At 41.6% G+C, this 18,188-nt stretch overlaps 1 long non-coding RNA gene across 1 annotated transcript in view; it reads left to right on the top strand.

The window, feature by feature from the left end:
• Positions 1 to 4,201: 4,201 nt before the first annotated feature.
• The window catches only part of LOC117282278, a 130,484-nt gene continuing 116,497 nt past the window's right edge, over positions 4,202 to 18,188 (top strand). The window contains exon 1 of the long non-coding RNA XR_004512988.1: positions 4,202 to 4,245. This is a non-coding gene — a long non-coding RNA (uncharacterized LOC117282278). The remainder of the gene's footprint in view (positions 4,246 to 18,188) is intronic.

Raw genomic sequence — 18,188 nt, 5'->3', positions numbered from 1 at the left:
TTAATGGAAGCCCAAATTTTATTACCCTGTTTGCTAGAGCCCTTCACTGGTCCCTAATCTCAGCCAAAAGGGTTCAATCCACATCTTCCAAAATTAATTCCTTAATGTCCTTTTGAATATTATCCTATCGCCTTCCATGTGGTGTCTCATTTTTAGGATTTCCAATCAGATTAGTTAGGTATTTGTATCTCTCCCATGCGTCCTACACGCGACGCCAATTTTATTCCCTTTTATTCGTCATCATTATCGTCATCAACAACAACGTCAAGGTTTCGAATTTTCCTCTGTTAAGATCCTGCCTTTTTAAGTTCGGGCGTTAAGTGGATTCTGTCCCTGTCTGCAGTCAACTGTTCTGGAATGCGTTCACCTTCCTACACGATGAATCCATCTGAATCTGTTATTCTGAGTTTCATTGCTTAAGCTGAATACTCTATTTGGCCACCCAGATAATATTTGGGGACGAATACTAACTATGAAATCCTTTGCCAATTTCCCCAGCCTCCTGCCATTTTCCCATATTCTCCCCTGCATTCCACACTCGTACACAATTAACTGTATGTTCTTCCCTTATCGTAGGAGACCAAGTTCTACACTTTTACATAGGCAGAGGGTCCACCAAACACGACGAAATGAAAGGACATTTAAAATTTAGTATTAAAGAAATATTTGATTAGAATAATTTGATTTGGAGATTTGAAACATAACTACCGAAACTTTTTTGTTGCAATGCGGTCACTCAAGGTCTGAATGATTATTAAGGCGCGTCCACATTACTCGTGCTCGTCGGGAGACTCGTCTGGCTTTTACTTGTGCTCATAAATCTTCGTCCACACTACTTCAGTTGCTCGCCAGGCTTCAGCGCGTGAGGATCCCTATATTTACTGGTAGTGTGTATAGGCTGTAGTCGTATTTTAATTTATTGTTTTTAAATTTAAAATTTGCTTGTCTCGTGACTTGTCATATCGTCCACATTACTCGCAAGCATAGCGAGTTACACGAGCATGAGTAATGTGGACGCGCCTTTATGTACCATATACGTTCTCCTAAACATTGGAAAACAGCACCCCCCCACCCAATCAACTGTTGCTATAGTTACATGACCGATGAATGCCTTCCTGTAACCCAAGCTTCACCATTGATTTAACTGGATATACTGAAATAATAAAACAACTGACTCCATTACAGACTACACTTCTACTGTGCAAAACGAAATCCACAAAAGAATTCTTACTTATTCTCTAATTTGTTTCACTCTTAATTTTAAAAACGATAACCGTGAAATAGTGCTAGGTCTCATGTGAGTGGAGTTTCTAAAGTGTTTTTATATTTGAAGGATTTGAGGGTTTCACTGCGGTGACTATGAGGAATGCCGTCTTCTGGTTCCTCGATCGCGTGCTCCGCCCGTTGTTGTGACTCGTGGTCAAAAAATTTGACCACTTTTATGGAACCAGAAAATTCTTTACCGTGTTCGCAATGACTTGACGCTGGGTCATGTGTATCTGTATACATCCTTATAATTCGGTAAATTCCATATTAATATTGTACTTACATTCATGTCGATGTCTCAAAATGGATCAGTTCCCTTCAATCTTTACTGTTGGAACCTTCTATGCATTTATGATCTCTTACAAAAACAAACTCTGTGGCCTGTAGTCCGTAAGCGAAATATACCGACCGAGCGACCGCCGCTTGTCGGCGAAGTTAGTGCCAACTTTTGCGGATAGAGGGTGTCGCGTGGTCAGTGCAACGAATCCCCACGGCCGTTAATATCGGTTTTCTAGACCGGAGCAGCTATTTCCTTAAAATATCTCCACAGTTATCCTTGCCAGGCTGAATGGACTCCGTTCTAGACCCACTACTTCTCAGAAAACCTGGTAGCGCCGGGAATTGAACCGGGACCTCTGGATCTGTAGCCAGGAAGTCTAACCACTAGGCGACATAGGCGGTCATGCTTGCTATGTGTTCAGACTATCTCAACTTTTCCACATGAATGAATGAGAACTTAGAATTTCATGCCATAATTAGATGCAGTTGATCTGCAGACAATAAGAAATCTGTGGAGAAAGGAAAAACTCATACACTTCCCAGCGGGAGTCGTATCAAGGCCGAGGAATTGCGGTTCGATTCTCGGCAAGGTCAAGTAATCATTCAATATTCAGACTGACACTAGGGCCATCCCAGCCCAGTGGGTACCGGGCGTCTATTTTTGGGGCCCAAAGAAACTGAGTAGTCTCCGCTATCTTTTGCGGATATGAAGAATGCCTCACGCCATTCCGTATTCCGTATTGAGGGGGTGGGTTTCCCCATGCACTTAGACCGGTTAGTGGTCCATTGTGCGTCCCCCTTTAATTTCTACTGTCTCCATACCTTACCGGTACTGGTGCTTACTATCAGCCCCTTTCTGCCAGCGAGGTTCCAAACTCCTGTGGCAGTGGTACCTAATACTTCCCCCATCTACCGGAGGAATTGGAAACTACTTGGGCGGAAAATTTGCCTAATTTTGCTCAGAGGTCTCCTAGATGCTTCACGCCATATCTCCACTGCTCCAAATGTAGTTAAGTAGGCATGCAGGAGACTTGACATAATTGGTCAGTTTTCCATTAAAATTTCTTTCCTGATTACACCAATATTTAAATATTTCAACGCCGAACTGCTTTGGTAGACGCGGTTCTAATTCATTGTATTCAGTCACTACAACAGATGAGATACTAAATTAAATGCAGAGTGAATTTCTAAGAGAAATGAAGAAGTGTTAATTAGAGTCAGTGAGCAGAGGAATATCCTACACGAAATAAGAAAACGGAAGGCTAATTGGATTGGTCATATCTTACGCGGTAACTGCCTTCTAAAAGAAGTTATTGAAGGAAAGATAGAGGGGCGGATAGAAGTGACCAGAAGACGTAAGAAGATGCTGGATGACCTTGGGGACAGAAGAGGATATTCTCATTTGAAGGAGAAAGCTCTAGATCGCATTAAGTGGAGGAATTGTTTTGGAAGAGACTGTTTACCTGTCGTCTGACAGATTACTGATGATGATGATGATGAATTTCTAAATATCCCTTCACATACTTTTTCAGACTGCAGTACTTTCGGACTTGGCATTGTGGATTTGAAAACCTGAAAGCACCGGACGTGAAATGGACAGTAAAATCATATAAATTGCAGAATTGGAAGTGGGCGGGCTTGCTACGTGTGGGTGGCAGTGTGTGTGTCTCTTGCGAAGTAACCAGTCATTTCTGACAAGTTAATGCCACTCCGAAATGTGCATTACTGCCAAATTAAATAGCAATATTTACGTTACGGACTGTCCGGTCAATAAACATGAGCCTACAACATGAACATATGTGCCTTCATTTCAATCACAATTCCCATTTGATTGATAAGAACTTCTTGATGTATTAAATTGTCGAATTAATTTTTTATACCCTAAACTGCAAGGGGAATTCACCCTGGATTAATGTTCAGAGAGTAATATTCTGTAATTTGTTATCGAACATACACGTGCCATTTTGGATTATGATGTTCAGGTTAGAATTCTACACATTAACGATATTAAATTCACACTACACGAACATTTCGGTCTGGTTTCCTTGTGCCACTTTACCATGACTCTTAGGTAGTTTTTCTGTTGGGCTGATGGATCTGGGATTCTCACGGCAATAATTGTTAAGACTGATCTCTGCTCCTTATATTTTGATATGCAGGTTTCTGCCTACAAAGCCATAAAAACTCTCCCTGTAACAGACCGTGGAGGCCGGATGGTTGCGAGACGTCGAGGCTCCCACACTTTGTTTGGACAATCGGCTCACAGATGTCTGTAAAGTTGTCAGCCTTACGCGCTGGCCTCGCTTTATCCCCCAGGAAGATTCCTGGTACTCATTTCTGTTAGAGGCTGAGTCCACCCCAGGGCCGTATTGCGGCTGGAAGGATTAGGTCAAGTGAAAAAAAAAAATCCATTTCATCGGGACCCGAACCCGCAACACGGAGTCTTATCCCGGAATCATGTATCTATCTATCTAGGGATACCTCAGTCGGCATTTCGACAGGCTACTGGTTGGAAGGTTGGCATTCGATTTCCGGCAAGGGCAATAAACTCTTTTCTCCTCCCCAGCGTCCGGACCGGCTCTGGGCTCCACTCAGCCTCCTGTCCAGTGGGTACTGGGGAAATCAGCCATGGCGTGCAGCTGACCACTCGTCTGCATCCCGGGCCGAGGTCACGAATGATGGAGCCCCATAAGAACCCAGGTAACTTTACTGTTTATCTGTCTACGGCTGAACGTTCTGTGTAACGAAAGCGATTTTCAGATTTCAATATTTTTTTAATTTGGACGGGTAACCATTCGCTTCTTACTTGTGGTGTTAATTTTCATATTAATTTCTTTATTTATGTTATATTTAAGGACGCGTTCAGAAGCTCAAGTATAGTATGCTTTCATGAATTAACTTTTAATTAATTAAACACAAAGACAACATTATTTAAATATATTGTCACGTATCCTGGTAACGCGATATGTAATTAGTGGGTTCTCTGGATTGATGGATCGATTTATATGACGTCATTATTACAATCACACTCGCTTGTAACAGTTCACACACTCAACTCCTTCCGGATAACACTCTCTCTCTGTGTAGCTCTGCTGCGTTCTCCAAAGCAGTTGATTAGTCACCTCGCCTTCTTCCTCCGCCTCCTGCCGTGTTCGTGTCTCTCCTGGTACCACAACGAAACGCAGGAACTGTAAGAGCCACACTCCAGATATCACTGCACTACAGCGGATATCAAGTCTTCAGATCACACGCTATATCTTCTGCGAACTTCCCGTGGCTATCTTCCACCGAGAACTCGGAACTCGTCACTGTCAATATCACTGTCACTGTCACTTTCACTCTCACTGCCACTCTCAGTGTCGTCGTCACTGTCACCGCCACTCTCAGTGTCGCCGTCACTGTCACTGCCACTCTCACTGTCACCGTCACTGTCACTGCCACTCTCACTGTCACTGTCACTCAACTATCTTCACAGTTCACTGAGGACACGCTCCAGTATCGTCCGCGTACTCTCAGCTGCCTTGTAGCTTCTATTTCGCTCCTCCAGCTTACGGCTGACTGCAAACTGCCTCTGTTGTCACATATAAACCTTCGGAGCGGACCTATAGAAAACATGTTACGTTATTCCTAGACAGCGAGTTCATTGGTGCGCTCGCTGTTGCCTAACAATGAACAATAAACATTCATTCATGAGATACAGCTTCTAATGTTGCGCGTTTTAACTTGTTTACTGAGTCATTACCTAGCAACGACCAAGCATTGTTGTCAAGCGCTTAAGCGGGAAGGTGTTTATCGCGCCGTTGTCAATCTGTACACGTCACAATGTATGTTGTGTGTATGTGCGTGTGTGAGAGAGACCTATACAAACAGAATTAATTGTTCTTCAACCTGGATATGTCAGTGGCCCAATATGTATCATATACACGTAAGCCTCTTCTATTCACAAAATATGACGTCACTGGATCGGTTAAGATAATTTACGGCCAAGGCTTGGAACCTGTCCTCTTATAATCCACCATAATTTAACATGTTACATTAAGCAGCAAAGCAGGGCGGAAGGACGGCAGAACCTTATTCATTAGCAAGCTAAATTCGGCTGCTAGCATATTGACTGTAGAGGCTAATCGTACTTTTGGTGAGCAGACAGAAATATGAGGAGAAAACTAGAAATGGAGATTAGTTTTATAAAATGAAAACGATTAAAATTAAATATCTGTAATTTATTGTGCCTATTAATTCATTTAGAGAGAACGCAGAACAGGAATATAACAATCGGTTTACTGACGTCATTCACACCTTCTGATCTTCCGCCGCAACTTCTCTCCTTTGCTCTTCTCCCAATTCCGTCCCTCAGTGTACCTCTTGGTCTTCCGTTCTCTCTCCTTCCCAAGGGCACCCATTCGAGCCCTTGTTTGTACCATCTACTGCCTCAGAATGGCCGCGCCATAGCTCAAGCGGTTAGTCGCTGCCTTCACACCGCGGCGGCCAGGGTTCGATCCCGGGTCTGGTCAGGTGGGATTTATGGTGGACAAAGTGGTGTTGGGGCAGGTTTTCTCCGAGTACTTCGGTTTCCCCTGTTTTTACGTTTATGAAGAATTCAAAAGAACTTATACCACGTCAAACACATTTTCCTTAAAAATATATTTCTAAAAGCAGAGCGAAATTTGTTTCGATATTCAGTGTCCAAACAGAACACTTGCTTTCTACTTGTGTTTCTTATTACACGAGTATTCTCGTATGAAGTGGTGCAGCGCTTGCTGACAGACCGTCGAGACCGAGTGTCGCAGTGGAAGAGGCATCTCATTTCATTATGCATGAGACAAGAACACAAAGCAACCCAATAATCATGCTCTCGACAGTGGCACCATCTGATGATATGTTTCCGAGGTATTCATTTTAGTTCCACTCGCCCTGGAGACGATGTCAAGTGCGTAAGGACACAGCCTCCTCCCAACCCTGTGTGTCAAGTATAGTTACCGTACATATTGGTATGACAAGCAGACTTCATCTTAATTGTAACCCTCAAATGTTATATTATTCGTAAATTAAATTCAGGATCACAATACTGTATAATCCTAAGATGGAACCCATTGAAATTCCAAAGGGAAATCTCTAAGAAATCCTGACCAATATCTAACCCCAGAAATTTGAAAAGTTCTGCAAAGAAACCTGTATTTTTACAATGATGCTGAATTTGATAGAATAATAATAATTACATACTGTGCTGCCTTCTAGAGGATGGTAAACGGTACCATATTGACTGAAGCTTAACTTACAGAGCCTTCATCTTCTGCGTCTGTTCGTAACTACTTGTCAGCGTAAGTAACGAACACACATATAACGACAGACGTACAAGCCTTAATGTCATAAATTGTGTAGGCTTATAAGGACGATTTATTTAATAACGCTGGGAATAGCGTAGAGTTTCCAGTGTAATGACTGAATAATTAATGAGTAATTAAAACGAAAGATAGAGAGAGGAAAATTCATAGCCAGATTTAACTTACTGTCCCTGGATTTGCCTGGACAGTCAGTTAGTATGGCTGGTCTGTGGGCCCAGATTTGAACCCGGTATCTAACACCCACTTGACCCAGACAGCCGTTCAAGTCGTGAAGAATAATGTTGCTGAGTGTAAAATGCGCCTTATTATTACACACCCGTTAGAGCCAAAGTCCCGGAGCATGGAAGAACCCTTTCTCTCAACCCTGAGTGCGGATAATTACACAGGGCACTTGCTTCTGGGTGCACCACTCAATTAACCGTTGATGTCCAGAAGTCCCCCGTGCCCCCTTATGTATTCAAATAACGTACATCTATCACACAGATACTTGCTATCCTCTATTCCAGGCAGGCAACATTATACAAGTAATTTTCTCTATATTCCTTATATATTATTAGTCTATCCTTGTTATTATATTCGAGTCATCTCTTATGTTGATGAAGTTCTTGGCCATTGGCGAGAACAGCTGTTTTACTGCGTGCCGCCATTGCGCTTTGGTATTCCCTCCTCATGGCATTTCATTGTTCACTTGGGAAGGCTAAGTGACATTAGAACAACGACCCTTGGGCTACATTGTTACAGACGTACTCGCCAGAGGCCTGTCCGCTTGTCCATCCACAGGCGAGGCGCACCTTCCATCTGCAGCTGCGAGTTACCCAACTGTAATGAGCTTCTATCCAATAGAAAATTGTGTTATAATTAATGATCGAAGCAGAGAACAGGCACATTAAAGAGTTCACCTCCTGTTGTTAGATGAGCCCGCAATGCTAATTCATTAACGAAAGACAAAAATTTGATTCAGTAAATGACATTCTCTTTCAATTAGATAAGCAGTGATGACTGATAAGAAAATCATATATTGAAGAAAACAGTCTTCTGGAATGTGACAACGTGTAGATATTGTTTAACCGATGTTTCGGAGGAAAATATTGCCTCAATCTTCAGGGTAGAAGAAAAAGAAAAAGAAGAACGTTCCTTCGAAACGTCAGTTAACACAATATCTACACGGCGCCACATAACAGCAGACCGCTACCTTCATAGTCACCGACGTGAAAACCTCAAATCTTACAAATAATATATTGTTCTAACCACGGCCGTTACCGAACGTTACACCAGCTTCAGCACTGACACTTCATGTAGTGGGTGGCGGGACTACTTACAGGACACTGTCACCTCAAAGGACACGTCTTCAAACTGGGACTAAGTGATAGTCCCACTTGTGAGAGGTTTCAAGAAGAAAATGAAACAGCCACACATATCCTGTGTGAATGTGAGGCTTTAGCTTATTTAAGATTACGTCACTTGGGTCCATAATTTATGGAACCAAGTGACTATTTCGACGTCCCCACGTACAAAATCCTACGCTTCATTCGAAGTGCAGGATTGCTGAGGGGATAATCAGAAGGGGAGGCACAATAGATCACTGTGGTCGCGGTGAAAGGGCCGAGAAGGCCCACCTCTCATACATTCATTTATTATTATTATTGTTATTATATTCATTTCTATTCTCCTCCATTCAGGCTACATGCCCTGCCAATCTCATCCTCCTTTACTTGATCATTCTAATTACACTTGGAGAAGAGTACAAATTAGTATTCTTTAAAAATGTTTCTATTGGGCCTATAGACATATCAAGACAGATGGACAACTGCTTGGGGCGTGAGAAATGAATAAAAACTGTTTCCTAAGAACTAGACATCTCGGAAGACATTTGCGAATAATATTAAAATGGAGTACGGTCAAGAATTTTCTCTCCTCCATGCAGCCTCCTATCCAGTGGGTACTGGGAAGAGGGCTCTTTCTCTGGGTTAAAGCGGCCGGGGAGTCAAGCTGACCACTCACCTCCAATTAATGCCGAGGTAAAGAAAACGTGGATCTAGCATCCACTCCGCCCATACGCCTCCATGGCGTAGTGCTTAATTAGTTAAGCACAGGGATAACTTTACGTTTACCTTACAGAAACAGATAATGCGGTAACGAAACCCTGTGCTCCAGAAAGGGCAAGGAATTGAGTCACTGAATGTCCATTGTCACCAGAGGATGTCTCTGTTTTCTGCGGCCAGTTAAGTAGCTGAAATTGTGATGAAAAGTTCCCCATTTTCATGCTTTGCTCGCCACAGATTCGGGAGAGCAAGTCCATACATGTACACTGAACAGCCACGATATAAGTAATACATTATCGACAGTGGTTTAAAGAATTAATCCACGCTTCCTGAACCAGAGGCCGCTGCGTGGAAGAGCGGCTTCTGGGCGGCCACTAGACATTGTAGCAGTACAACAGTACTTAGCCTTTGCGACTGTCACACCAAATTAGATGTGGTCATCAGCCTGTGATTTTCTGACATGCGTGACTCTCCGCTCGCTGCTCCGATGTTGCCGCCCTATCAGTGGCGTGCAGTATTCGTGTTCCGGACCAGGCATATTTTGGGTTGGAGCTCAAGGCCTGTGATAAGCGCATGAATATAATGATATCGTGTACCCATAATATCGACAGTTTACAAATGAACTAGGGAGTTTGGATAGCTCAGTCGGTATAGCTACTGACTACTAGCTGGAGGATGGAGGAGTCGGAGGTCGAGTCCCGGTGGGGTAAGAATTTTCTATTCTCCACGTAGTCCAAACCGGCTTTAGGGTACACCCAACCTCCTATGCTTAGGGTACCGGGGGCTCTTTCCCCGTAGGTAAAGCGGCCGGGGCGTGAAGCGGACCACTCACTTGTAACTAGTGCCAAGGTCAAGAAAATGTGAATCTACACATTCACCCCCCATACGCCTTCATAGCGTGGTGTTCAGTTACTTAAGCATAAGGACAAATTGTAACTTTTTTTTTTTATTTTACAAACGAACTAACCACCTAACAAAACATACTAATAATCGGAAAGTGAAAACAGAATTATTCAAGAAATTTCCAGAGGAACAACCAACTATCACGCTGTTTGTATTTCTCCCCAAAATTGCGTGTTTCTTTAAGGATTTATAAGCAAGTATTCTGATGGCTTTCCCGTATATTCTCCTACCCACAAACTTTTTATATTTAGCAAACACTAGTAATCCAGTACCTCCCTCTCTTTGACAGGATTTCTTAACTGTAGTCTAAAAATATCAGACTTTCAAAGATAAGTACGTTTTCTCTCGCAAAGCCCACAAAGACTCCACGCTTGTAAACAGGCGACTGAAAAATCACGCGAGCCACCGTGGAGCGGCGCTTCAACTTCATATCCAGTACCATGAAAACGCTGTTAGAATTGTTAACGTAGGAGAGTAAACAAACAGCAGAGGAAGCGCTGTAGCAATGATATAGGCTTATAACGATTTGGGGACATTCGCGAGAATTTAATGGAAAATATATTTCATGTAACTGAAATAAAAATGCAAAAATTCACAATCGACTCTCCATAGATTTAAAATAAAAGGAGATGAAAAATTAAAAAAAAAAAAAATAGCCCTAAGCAGTAAATATGTAAGCAATGTCAGACATCAGTAACTTCCTTTCAGTGTATGATCACAATCATGCTAGATCAGCATAACGCTTTCGCTCCCACTGCAACTTAATGCTTCATAGCTAACTGCAATTCAACACTTTCAATCATTTAAAAATAATAATAATAATAATATAATAACAATCAAATGAACTTAGCAGTGGTCTGGGATGTGACGCCGTGTAGATATTGTGTTAACAGACCTGCTCACGCTGGTTCGTTCGCGGATCTTTTCTTTTTCTGTTCTTCTACCCTGAAGATGGAGGCGATACGTTCCTCCGAAACATTGGTTAACTGAATATACGTACATGGTGCCACATCCCAGAAGACTGCTTTCTTCATAGTCACCGCCGTGAAAACCTCAAATCTTACAACAAATCAAATGATTTAAATGTAGATCATTTTAAACCTGAAAATGGTGACAGGTATAAAGTGAACCTCTAAAGAACATTTAAGAAATATTTAGAACTCATATTTGGAAAATGCTCTGGTGTGGACTTTCAGAAGGTGGTCATTTGGTGAACAGCAGACATTTTGAGTAACATATTAGCTATATCTCTTTTTTCTGTTACTCCCTCTGGAGCACAGGACATCACTGAAATGCTTGTTTCACTTCAGTTTCTTAATCTTAGACAGTCAACAGGACTCCTTGAACGGGGGATCAGGCCGTCAGAAGGCCGCAGCTTACACAAATACAGAATAAACGCAGACAGATATCCATGCCTTGAGTTTGATTCGGGCCCACGCTCCCAGCGTTCGAGCGAGCGAAGACAGTTCATGCCTTAGAGTGGGCGGCCACTGTGATGGGCTCTATTAACTTAATTTAATTTCAAAACCATTTGCCAGGAGTAATTATGGATAGTTTCAGGAACAGGGCTGTGGCTTAGAGTACATTGCAAATTGGTGTTAAATAATAAAATACAGCTCAATTCTTTATTTATTCATGTGGTTACTCGTTATCCAAATCATCATCATCATGTGGATAGAATGAAAAGAAAATTGAGTGAAAGGAAACAGCAGTGAAAGCAAGTGAAAGAAAAACCGGTTACTTATTGTTCTTATCATTTTTTGTTTAACTGATAAATAGAATTTTTATAACTGTGTTTCTAACCATTCCGCAATTTGTAATCCACCCTCCATTTAACCCCTGTCGCCTGAAGGGGGTGTAAACTGTAACATCGTGCATAAACTAACGGATAATATCAGATGTTTCAACCAAACAAATTTTTAAATGTATCGAAAGTTACAAAAGTAACATCACTCAAAATGCCATTATTTTGTAGGCGTCTTTGTTTCGTACGGTTTAATTTTGAATTTCCTTTCTACTAGTTAGCTTAAGCTGCCTCGTCAAAATGCATAGACGACCCCTGAGGAAAACGTCATAATATACTCTAAGGGTCATTTGATGGAAATGTACCGTGCTTTCAAATAATTGAATGAAACGAATATTCAGCAGGTTAATTGTTATGTCTAACATTTTAAAAAGTTTTAGACATGATATATACTTAATGAACATGCTCTAATCCTACATAAAATATATAAATCTTTGATTCCTTTCTCTTATATACAAAATTTCTCCTTCCATAAAGGACATTATGTAGAATTGTAGTTCTCTATGCTATAATCTTCTAAATTACTCTCCGAAGGTGTCATTTCAAAGTATAAGTATTCCCGAAGGGCGTTTTCTGAGCTATTTATAGATTGAAAATCTGCATACCATTCTTCTAGATTTCAGGACTCAAAAAACAGCTACTGACTTTCTTAATGACAACGTTTCAGATTCAAATGTCATTTAGTTTTGAACGACATGAATTATAATGTATGACGATTTCGACTGAGTCGGAGAGAATTAGTGGTTATGTGTTTCAAAATAATACCTTGGATTTCGCTGGAGGTAATAAAGAATGTCGCAAGAACCATTAATCAGAAGAGCTAGTGTTCAACCGGAGGCAAATCATAAGTGTTTACAGTTCTGGCGACCTGCTGGGTGGAATGCACAAAATGTGTCTCGTTGCAGAATATAATGAGAGCTTACGCACACACAAATCCTGTCTTTCTGATCAGAGAAATATTCTTTAACATCAGCACTCAGTCTCAGACGTCTCTGAAGATCACTGAAGCAATACTGGGGAAATATATGAGATATCAGATTCTGGGATGTAGTAATGCGAGAGATAGGTACTGACGTTCTTGGGAACTTATCCAACAGAGTACATCTTGTAACGCCCCAGAAGATTGCAGTCTTACCTTCTTAAAACACTTCGGAGAATAATAGTCATAAGTTCTGTTACAGACGGTTTATTTCTTGATTTCTGCACACAGCAATGCCCCTCCTTTCATCTTGTCAATCTTACTTACTTACTTACTTACTTTTTTATTGCTGGTAGGGTGGGACTAAGTCCCTTGTACTGCGGCCACTTCTGGCCTATTGTACCAGCCCCAGATGGTAGGTGAGGGTGATTGTGGAGCAATTGGTGGAATGAAGATTGGCAGGGGAAACCGAAGTACTCGGAGAAAACCTGCCCACAGCGCTACTTTGACCACCACAAATCCCACTTGACCAGGCCCGGGATCGAACACGGGCCGCAGCAGTGGGAAACCAGCGACTAACCGCTTGAGCTATGGCTTGGCCTACTTACTTACTTACTTACTTACTCATGGAGCTGAGCCCTTCTGGAGGGGCCGCCAATTCTGCAGCTACTCAAGAATTTCCCAGCATTTTATGGAACCCGAAGGTTCATTACCGTCTTCACAAGAGCCCTCCACTGGTCCCTATCCTGAGCCAGATCAATCCAATCCATCCATAGTTCCTGTGTTATAAATCTGTGAGGGTTAGTGCGGATAGATTGAGAAGATTAGTGTGGAGTCATGGTAAATTGTGTAAATCAACAAATGATGTTATAAATGTTTGTAATTAATTCCTGTAAATACTCAATAAATCAAATTACCAATCCAAACGTGGGGGTACGCGGTAACATAGTTGGTTGAGGCAGTATGCTACAAGCCGGAAGTTCGCGGGATCGAATCCCGATGAGGTCGATTTTTTCAAGTTACCTAATCATTCCAGCCGCACTAAGGCCCTGGAGTCGACTCAGCCTCTAACAGAAATAAGTACCAGGAATTTTCCTGGGTAGTAAAGCGCGGCCGGCGCGTAAGGCTGACAACCTTACCGCCATCTGTGAGCCGATTATCTAGATAATGTGGGAACCTCGACGTCTCACAACCCTATGGGCCTTCACGGCCTGGTACAGGGATAGCTTTGCCTTTACCTTTACCAATCCAAACCCGCGTCTACGTCACTGCGACACGTGACAATGTCTACAAATTGCACTGAAACTACCACATAACAAATATAATGAGGATACATTTATCACATCTCAATGTGTTACATACGAAGACAAGGGAACTCAAACATACGCGGAGAAACTAAAATTTAGACTTCTGCTGCTATGCGTATTTGATGCTTTCATGCTAAAAATAAATTCACGGGATATATAGTAGGCTCCATTTTTCAGATGTTTGTCCAAGAGATGCACGCGGGGTTGTGTACCAGAAGAAATAAAATAGCACGGCGCTGACGACAAAGAATGAAAGCACGTGCTTTAGTTGAAAGGATATTTCAACGTGTGACTGTGTATGTGTGCAGTATTATTGTAAGGAAGAAACATTCTGCATCACAATACATGTGAATACACGTACACAGATGGTACAGCCTCCTCATATGTGTCGTAACCTATCTCGGAGGTTAAATTGCTTTAGTCATATTATAAGTGTTTGTCACAGCCCTTTGTGTATTCAAGTGCGGTATTATACAGAACATCGCCGGCTCCGTATTGGTCTGGCCGCTAAAATGTCTTTCTTCTTCAGGAAATAATAAGGCAAAAGTTTTTCTTAGAGGCTTGACCTGGAGGACGTCCTGTGTTTATCATTGGATTTATCTGCAATAAAAAAAAACTGTCTACCCCATACATCTTCATGACGTAGTGTTTAATTAGTTAAGTACAGGTACAATTTAACCATTTTTATTTTCCTTGGCACTACAGCCCCAGCGGGCCTAGGCCTACCTCCATGAATTCTCCGTTCACTTCGGTTTTTCTTGATCTTACACATTCGGTAGGACTACTTGGGCGGGTGATTAGGTCGTCACAAGGCCTCTACCTGTACACAAACACAAAAAAGACGCACACACACAAACTAAACATCCATGCCCTGAGTGGGATTCGAACCCACGATCCCGGCTTCGAAGCGAGCGAAGACAGTACATGCCTCAGACCGCTCAGCTACCGTGACCGGCAGTGTATAAGAATAATATATAAGAATTCAGTTCGTACCTCACAGGAAACAGATCCGAACCCACGATCCCGGTTTCCAAGCGAGCGAAGACAGTGCATGCCTTAGACCGCTCGGCTACTGTGACCGGCAGTGTATAAGAATAATATATAAGAATTCAGTTCGTACCTCACAGGAAACAGATCCGAACCCACGATCCCGGTTTCCAAGCGAGCGAAGACAGTACATGCCTTAGACCGCTCGGCTACCGTGACCGACCATTTGACCATTTTACCTTACTATAAATTAGAACCTTATTAATTAAATATTGTTTTTAAAGCCTTTGTCCGTTTCTCCTCCTTAAACTCACATACTCTCATCGGATATTCTTTTTCACAAAGTAAGAAAAAAATATTCTCACTTAGTACGATAGACGGCGTTTCACACAGAACATCTTCACATGTAAAGAAAGCGTATATGTTTGCGAGTCACAAAACTCTCCAGCATTTATCAAAGTTATCTAGAATACAGAGTATGCTTCGATTAACGCAGTTAATTTTGAACGGTCCATAAAACTGTTGTGTGCATTTTCATGTTCAATTACTGTGTAGTTTAATTGTGACATTTAAAAAAATTAACTTCAAAATCTGAGTTCCTTTGTGTCCCCGAGAGCACATAAAATTGCTATTTCATTCGAGCCGGTATTTCACAAATTTGTTTAGTCGCACATTCCCTTAGGGATGTGACCTACTAAAATATTCATTTTTCATTTCGCCAGTGAAAGAAATGACGTAATTTGATCGGCACCAACTCCAGCTCCACTAACATTGGCGAAGGAACCTATGTTTTGGTTTGGTAGGGTGCAACAGTGGGTCTCCAAACAGTAAATTACTGGGGTTTCGGACTTTTTTCCATCGTCCGGAATTCTAGGTAATAGAGGACACGACGTTTCGGAAACAGATCCAGATTTTCTGAGAAGTGGGTCTGAAACAGGGTCCACTCAGCCTCTTCAGGATAATTGAGGAGCTATTTCAAAGAAATAGCGGCTCCGGTCTAGAAAACCGGGATTAACTACCGTGGGGATTCGTTGCGCTGACCACGCGACACCATCTATCCGCAAAAGTTGGCACTAAGTTCGCCGACAAGCGGCGGACGCTCGGTCGGTATTGTTCGCTTGTCGAATAAAAATCACGGAGTTTGTTTTTATATTTCAACTGTACGCACTTAAAACGTTTTTTCTTTCTATACAAAATAGAATTTAAACGAAAAATTCTTTATAAGTACGCAGTAAATTGTTGAGAAATATTCTTGCAAAGTTTCAATTTAAAAAAATATTACGAAATCTACCAAAACATACGGTATCACACCCTAAACTATTGTAATTTTAATATTTTCAGCCGAAAAAACTTGGGTCACATAAAATTTACAAATGAATATATATTCCAGCACCATTTTAATGTAATTTTATGAACATATCTCTTGTTATATTCATGCGTACAAGATATGAATTGCAGGATTCCGTGTGCATCTGAATATTTCTTTATGCTGCCAACAAGTTAGTGGCTGGAGTACTAACATTGCATTGTATGCAAATTTGAGGTTATGTAGGGACACGCTTGAATACCTGTCACCATTAAATGAGGGCGTTATGAATAAATTACAACTCTTAACGATTATTCGGGCACAAAAACAGCCATGTTTGCTTTGTTGGTAGCGAGTGCCGCTACATGCAGAGCTGGACACGACAACTGCCAGGACTGACAAGCGAAATGACGGCTTTTGGATGACCCCCATGCCACATTATTGTAGTTACTTACTTACTTTCCTCTTTTTATATTTCTATTTTATTTTAATTTATTTTATTACCTCTGTTCATGACAGGGTAAGAAGATATGTGGATAACGTTAATAAGTTTTACAATAAAATTAGGATGCCTGTTATTATTATTATTATTATTATTATTATTAGAGGGGGTGGGTTTCCCCATGCACTTAGACCAGTTATTGGTCCATTGTGCATCCCCCTTTAATTTCTACTCTCGCCATACCCTACCGGTACTGGTGCGTGCTATCATCCCCGTTCATCCAACGAGGTCGGCCGTCGGTACCTGATATTTCCCCCATCTACCAGAGGCCTTGGAAACTACTTGGGCGGGAAATTGTTGCCTAATTTTGCTCAGAGGTCTCCTAGAGACATGAGATTCTTTTACGTGCCGTAGATCTACGACACGGGACCCACGGCTTAAAGTCCCTCCCGGAGGCCGCTTAGTATGCCTAAATTCTGACGAAGAAATAAGCTTGAGGCCAGAGGAAGACTTCACATTCCCCGCAATGAGGCACCTATGCCTCTGGTTTCGCTCTTCGTTTTCATCAGTGTTGTGTAGTTTTAATGCTTGAAACTCTGCAACAGGTTTATATAAAATTATATAATGTAATGCTCTATATAATTCATTCTCACTATGAAAATATTAATACAGACATTGTTATTTAAGCGTTTCTTCTACTTTCTGTTACTCTTCATCTCTGTAAGCATCATCTCCAATTGTAAAACTTCAACTGTAGTCCATTCGCGGAGACGAGACAGTCAGCGTAAACAAAGCAAGCCCCGCGTCACCACAGCTGACAGCAAGGGTGGACAAAGCTCGCAGTTACTCAGTGTACTCACTGCATTCGGACGCACGTTAACCTGCATTCAGACTGGAGAGTGAACTTTGGACGCCCCTGCAACGAAACACGCATCACGTGATCGCTGCATGATTTCATTCAAAGAGCGAAGGAGATACCGCGTGCATTTACGAGGACTCTCTCGTCTCCGCGAATGGACTGTAGTTTCCCCCTATACAGTAGCCATGCTATCTGTATATTCCACGTGCTTTCTGTCTCACCCTTCTCAGGTTTATGCATTGATACACGCTTGCCTCCGTGCGAACTGGGACAGTCGGAACACATTTAGAATTCTTGTGTCGCTATCGGAAACATTTTAAACTTACGAACTTATCAAATTTGGAAAATAGAATGTAAATAATCACAAGCTCTCTCCTGTGTTTTGCTTCTTCTTAACTCCAAAAATTAATGTTTAGCCTATTCCGACCTCATTTATGATTATTCCCACTCCTTACTCTCCCTTTTCATATCGGCATAACCATAACCTTGTAATATGTAAACATTTTGTATGTCATAGTATTTTTTCTTAGTGTTCTTGAAAGACTTTCAATCATTTTTTCAAACATATTTACTTTTCTGCTGATATCCTCAACATAAGATATGCAACATCGAGACTGAAGTAATTAAAATGTGATAATTTTTCTAACTTCGCATTTTTTAATATTATCTTGGAAGAAATTGTTACTTTCCCTTGAAACAAACAACAAACCGTTGTCAGGAAACGGCTAAAAG

Source organism: Cryptotermes secundus, unplaced genomic scaffold, assembly GCF_002891405.2.
Source record: "Cryptotermes secundus unplaced genomic scaffold, Csec_1.0 scaffold708, whole genome shotgun sequence".
Taxonomy (NCBI): domain Eukaryota; kingdom Metazoa; phylum Arthropoda; class Insecta; order Blattodea; family Kalotermitidae; genus Cryptotermes; species Cryptotermes secundus.
Note: the sequence above shows the minus strand (reverse complement) of the source record. Positions and strands in the feature narration are given on the sequence as shown.